The 6000-nt window shown below is 41.8% G+C and overlaps 1 protein-coding gene across 6 annotated transcripts in view; it reads left to right on the top strand.

Annotated features, from left to right (window-relative positions):
* The first annotated feature begins 3553 nt into the window (after positions 1–3553).
* The window catches only part of Btbd10 (BTB domain containing 10), a 57467-nt gene continuing 55020 nt past the window's right edge, over positions 3554–6000 (top strand). For all 6 annotated transcript variants that reach the window (XM_076844220.1, XM_076844218.1, XM_076844217.1 and 3 more), the window contains exon 1: positions 3554–3706. The gene's annotated coding sequence lies outside the window, so the exon portion shown is untranslated. The remainder of the gene's footprint in view (positions 3707–6000) is intronic.

The raw sequence follows: 6000 nt of genomic DNA, 5'->3' as shown, positions 1-6000 counted from the left end.
GATTGGTGGCTGCTAGGGAGTTGCTATGGGTCCTCACCTAGCCTGAGTCAGGGACACCTGGTGCTACATATCTCTTCTGTTATTTGTAGATAAACAACTCATCAGGGTGGGTATGTGCCTTGGAGTGCTCTGTGGGTCTTTCCAAGGACAGGGGTCACGCACCCTTCCTTGGATAGGCTTTGCTCTGAGGTAGAGGCTGGTTTTTCAGTTCCTTATATTTGTCATTTATGTGCTTTTATTGGTCTTTCCATAGGCATGCCTTTTCTAATTTCTCCTATGCGTAAATTCTGTCGATTAGGGCTGAAATCAAACTTCATTCCTCTTCTCTTCCTTTCCTTTACCTTCATCTCTTCAGTAAGGAGTATTCTTACTTTCCTCCTTTCCTTGCTCTGCTAGGGATAGAATACAGAGTCTTGAGTAGGCTAAGAAAGTGTTCTATTACTAAGCAACACCCTCAACCCTCAAAGTAATCTTTTTTTTCTGTGACCTCATGACAGCACATTACTTCCCCATAAAACCCAACTTGTTTTCCTTTTTTGCTTATATCTCATTTTCATCACTAGAATATGAATATTAGTAATGTCTGTATTTCTCCTAGTAGAGTGTGTGTGTGTGTGTGTGTGTGTATGTGTGTATGTGTGTGTGTATGGTGCTGGGGATTGAATCCAAGACCTCACTGAGGGACATTCCCAGCCTTCTCTTATAAGGGTCTTGACCAATAAATACACAACATGTGCTGAACAGGGATAGAATTCTTTGTGTACCATATTTTCCCCATACCTGCCATTAGGTGGCAATGCATGAACTTTGTAGTACAAAGAAAACCCAGGGCTCCACAAATGCAAGGCAGGAGGAGATCTACCAGTAAGCTACACCCCCCAGCCAGGCTTTAAAAATTAAAATAGAGCCAATCTAGCATAAAGATTATTTTTTGAGCTGAACATATTTGAAAATCAAAAAATGAGGAAGAGGCTTTTTCTAAACTCCCCTTATCTGGCACACACCTGTAATCCCAATAGCTTGGGAGGCTGAGGCAAGGGAATCACAAGTTCAGTTTCAGCAATTTAGTGGGGCCCTTAGCAATTTAGTGAGATCCTGTCTCAAAAACAAAACAAAACAACAACAACAAAATAAATAAATAAAAGAAAAAAAGGAAAAAAAAAAAAAAAAGAGGAGGGCTGGGGAGGTAGTTCAGTGGTTACGCACCCCTGGGTTCAATCCCTACTACCACCAAAAAGAAAAAATAAATAAATAGGATTCTTGGTCTTGTGGTTTACTATGAATTTACCAAGCAAGTGTTCAAACTTATCCTTCTTTATGTTCTGCTTTCAAAGAATCTTGATTTCAAATGCTATAATATAGTAATAAGGGTAAACAAAGGAGTATATTCATTGCTTCTATGTGAAACTTCTCTTTCTGTATTGACCTCTTTGGTGTGCACACTGATATTGGTAGAGAAAGACTTGCATCAAGGATCTGAACCAGTCAGCCAGCTAGCATTGATAAATTATTGTCGGGACAAATTTGTGATGACATTAATCAATAGTATTATCTACTATATGCCAAATTAATATTTGAAAGGTTAATTAAGCAAAGGACAATGGAACTTTATTAGTTTTTGTTTTGTTTCTTGAAGAATAAGAGCATGAAATGTTTCAGACTTCACCAAAGTATTTTTAAATATGCCTTTAGTTGTTGATGAACTTTTATTTTATTCATTTATTTATACTTGGTGCTGAGAATCAAACCCAGTACCTCACACATGCTAGGCAAGTGCTCTACCAATGGTCACACCCCAGTTCCCTCACCGAAGAATACTTTGAACAGAGTCTAGCATGAAACAAAGCTTCCACGTTTCCCAAGAAACCTTTCATTATTATGATTCTTTAATGTTTCCTGAAAAAAATCCCTGTTTTTGAATTATACTAAATAATACAACTGACTCATAGAATGATTAGGATGATTTTTTGTTGTCCTCTTAATGCATGCTAGGTTTTTTGTAAGGAGAATAGGGTGAGTCAATTGGAACTATCTATACATAAATACATATAATAATATGAATGTCTAAAGGGATATTGGTGAGAGCTCTATAGTGAAATACCAGAACTTCTCTTTAGAAAATGATAGCTTTTATTTTGATAAAAAAGTGATTCCTGTTTGACAGACCTCATTAACTATAAATTTTGCCCTAGATTTATCTCTTTTGAGCACAGTTTATAGGATATTTTGATAATAAATCAAGACTGGCTAGTTTTTTTTGGGGGGGGGCTGAGGATTTTCTGTTAAGTTTCTCTATGAGATTACCTATATAAAAAGATCCTATCATATTGCTTTTTTAAACTATACATCTTCAAATGTTATTGGCAATTTTCAACTCAGCAATGTTGAGACTATAATAACAATATACTATGACAATAACTTGTTTTCATTTGGTCTCTGATATCTAAAGGTCTTGCTCACTATCCTATAATGGTCCACCTCAACTGCTCTTTTCCTTAGCATAAACATTGATTTGGAAAGCACGTTGGGTATCAAACGTGGGAGCCAGGGAGTTTCTGAACTAAACAGTGATTAAAGGATTTCAGCAAAATTATTTCCGCAAAATCTGTTTTCATACTTAATTACTCAAACCAGGTCCTCTTCCTTGTTGCATCCTCTTTGCAACACCCTTCCCACTCTTCTCAAAACTGGATAACTCTTACTCATCTTTAAGATTCAGCTCAAATGTCATCCCAGGTGCAGGCTTTCTCAACATGGCAGGTGGAGCTAGCGGGTTATTACTTCTCAGCTGAGCTCCCCTGGCTCACTGGGAGCAGCTCAGCCTTTAGCACAGCCGAATGGGATTACCTATTCTGCGGGTCTTGCCCCCAGGGTGTGCGCTTCTAGGGTGAAGACCGCGTCTTGTTAGTTCTCTACCTTTTATAGTCTGAAGTTGGGCTCAGTGATGCCGGACGACTGAAGCCCTATTACTTGGCGACTTCTGCCTACAAGAAGCATACTTCATCCAGGTTACTCGCAGTGTCCCATCGTTTCTGCCGGCACACCGGTTCCCGCCAACTAAGCATTTAAAAACAAACAGCCGCGGACACTAGGAATAGAGGGTACCCGTCACAACGACTGCCTGTTCATCAGCCCCAATGGGGCCACGTTTGCTTGCTGCTCCGGCAGGGGCGATTCTGGAGTTTGCTCAGTTAGGGCGACGCTTTCTTTGAACAACTGAGCCCCAGAGGCTTCTCTAACTCTGGACTGGAGACGCTGTCCGCTTTTTCTAACGGTGACAAGCAGTCAAGGGGAAAATGTGGATTCAAAGGTCTGGGGTAACTGCTCGCGGCTGAACCCGAGCTAACGTCTGTGAAGGGTCGCACTCACTGTGTCTTTCCCCCAGCCCCGTCAGCCCCCAGGGTAAGCTTCGAGTCCGAGGCTGCAGCTCCGTCCATTGCGCTCGCACTCGGCGTCCCGCCCACCCTGGGCGGAGAGTCATTGTTCTCGCGAGATCGCGGCTAGCCTCGCCTCTTCAGATTGCGGGCTCTCGCGAGAAGCGGCTGAGGAGCCGGCCTGCAACCTGCCGGGCGGCTCTGGTAGGCGCAGCCGCCGGAGTGGCCGCCTCACAGCCAGCTCTGGAGGGATCCGGTTGAGGAGGAAGCGGAGGCGTCGCCGACCTCGGCCTTCGCATTGATCCTCCGTGGACGCTCGACGGGGCCTACAGGTTCGGGGTGAATGGGCATAGCTGCGGAGCGCAGTGGGGGCGGCGTGGGAGGCTGGGCTTGGCGGGGGCGTAGGAGGAAAGGGGCGGAGGGCGAAATCTGGGCTGGAGAGCCGGGCTGCTGTGGCAGTGGTCTGGGCGGCCGGACACGGCGAGGGGAGCGTGGGTGGCGTTATGGACTCGGGCCACCGGCACCCGGCTCCGAGGGGTAGAGTTGGCACTTGGGTTTCCGGGGGTGCTGCTGTTTGGTTGGCAGTCCGGAGGCCTTTCCCCCAGGGATGAAGGCTATTCCTTCATCCCTCCTTCCCAGGGGCAGAGTAACCCGGTGCCCCGCCCCTTTCCTGTCATCTCTGGGCTTAAGGCAGCGACATCCTGAGGAGGGCGCATCACAATAGGGTGGTGAGTTGTCCGTCTCCCTTTTAGGGGATAAGATGGTGGGCGGTCTCCCTTCAGGTGAAGAAGGGTGAGACCCCAGTAATGTTTTTATGCTGTGACAGTATCGTGTATGGTAAAGCTTTGCTTTTTCAAAACTTGCATAGAAAAGGTTCTGATTCCTTCTTTCCTTCCTTCAGATGCAAGTGCCCTAACACGCCTTGTAATTGGGAATAGGGTTGAGGGAAGGAAGACCTCCCTTGGTATTTTGTTAGTGTGACTGGGCCAATGTGTCTATCCCTGGACGGAACAAATTTTCCACTTCTCTTTTCTCTTATTTGGAGTCCATGATGAAAAGTCACTAGTCCAGACATGTTAGAGTTTCATTCGCTTGTTATTTTGCGCCCTTAGCAAATGAATTTATTTTACAAGTATATTTTGACTTCAGGAGTTTTCATGCTTTTTATTTAAATTAACAATCTGAATAAGGCCGCACAATGTTTATTGATTTTATTTGGACGTTGCTTCCCACTCCTGACCCGCTCACCTCTTCCCCTACCCCGACTATGCAAATATGATAAAATTTTTTTTTTAGAGAAGAGTTGAGGGATAAATTTAGAATGAAAGAGACTAGAAATTGTAGTTAAAATATATGACAAAGAATGGAAAGCACAAGGGCCAAGTTTTCATATTGGAAAGCCTATCCAGGACCAACTGAAAGAACGAGACTGTGGTTATCATTTAAATATAAAGCAGAAAGCAATAAAAAATACTTGGGAAAGAATTTGATGATGAATTGAAACTGGTAAAAAAAAGTGTTTGAGGAGTTATTTTTGAAGGTGCCAATGTGTTTCAGAAATTTTTCTAATATTTTTCAAGAGTTTATGACTTAATAGCTGCTATTGTGCATAAGGAGAGAGAAAGGGGATTCTGAAGTGTGGAGTGTGGTAAGGAACATTGTTCAATCAGGAAGGCCTTCTAGTGTCTCAGTAGTGTTTTTGAGTTCTTATACCATTTTTTCCCTCATTCCCCAAAATGCTTTCAGATGGGGTTTTAACCTGCTGTATGTTTTCTTCTACCAGTTTGAATTTTGTTCTATCTCATCCTTTCTTCTAAGCTGTGTGAAAATTTTAAGTTATTATCCATGAAATTATAAACAACAGTGGTTTGCTTTGTGATTTTTTACATTTAGGATACTTTGAAGTTTGAAAGCAAACTGGAATATATACACTTTTCAAAAAAGATTATGGGTAACAAACTCACATGTCTTCTGATAATAGTTATGTAATGAAAATGTGAAGACCAATGGAGAGTTTATGCCTTGTCTAGGAGGGAGTTAAGTTTTCAGGTCCACTTGATTAGTTCTGTATGTGAATATAGGCCCAGTCTTAAGCCTTCTCAAGAGAATACAGGAAAATTCAATTTTTACATGCAGTCTCTTGATTTTTTAAAAATATTGACGGCTAATTAAAACAATTGAAAATAACTGCATGTGGCCCAGTCAAACCCACACTTGTTTATAGTTGTATTCTCTTCTCTAGGAGCTGTTTTATAGGTCAGAATTAATGTATTTTATAACTGAAAAAAAAAAGAGGTTTAAAGCAAGTAGTTCACGCTTTAAAATTTCAGTCTTTAGAAGGACTTAGGGAGGGAACATGTCAAATCTAATTGAAACCAGTAGATAGTTTTTTTTCCTTTTTCTTTTATTAAACCCAGGGGTAATGATGTTGGCAATCAAATGTGCCAACAAGGGCTTTTTTAAGTTAAAAAAAAAAAAAAAGTGAAATTTCTTGACTTAAGAGAAAAAATTGTATGTTGAGGTTGCTAAGATCTACCCATTTTGAGAGAGACTGTGTTCCTATAACTTTTATTACAGTATATTGTTATAGTTTTCCTGTTTTATTGTTCTCTCTCTTTCTTAGCCG

This window comes from Callospermophilus lateralis, chromosome 2 (genome assembly GCF_048772815.1).
Source record: "Callospermophilus lateralis isolate mCalLat2 chromosome 2, mCalLat2.hap1, whole genome shotgun sequence".
Lineage (NCBI taxonomy): Eukaryota > Metazoa > Chordata > Mammalia > Rodentia > Sciuridae > Callospermophilus > Callospermophilus lateralis.
The sequence above is the reverse complement of the archived record's forward strand: the minus strand, read 5'-3'. Positions and strand labels throughout refer to the sequence as shown.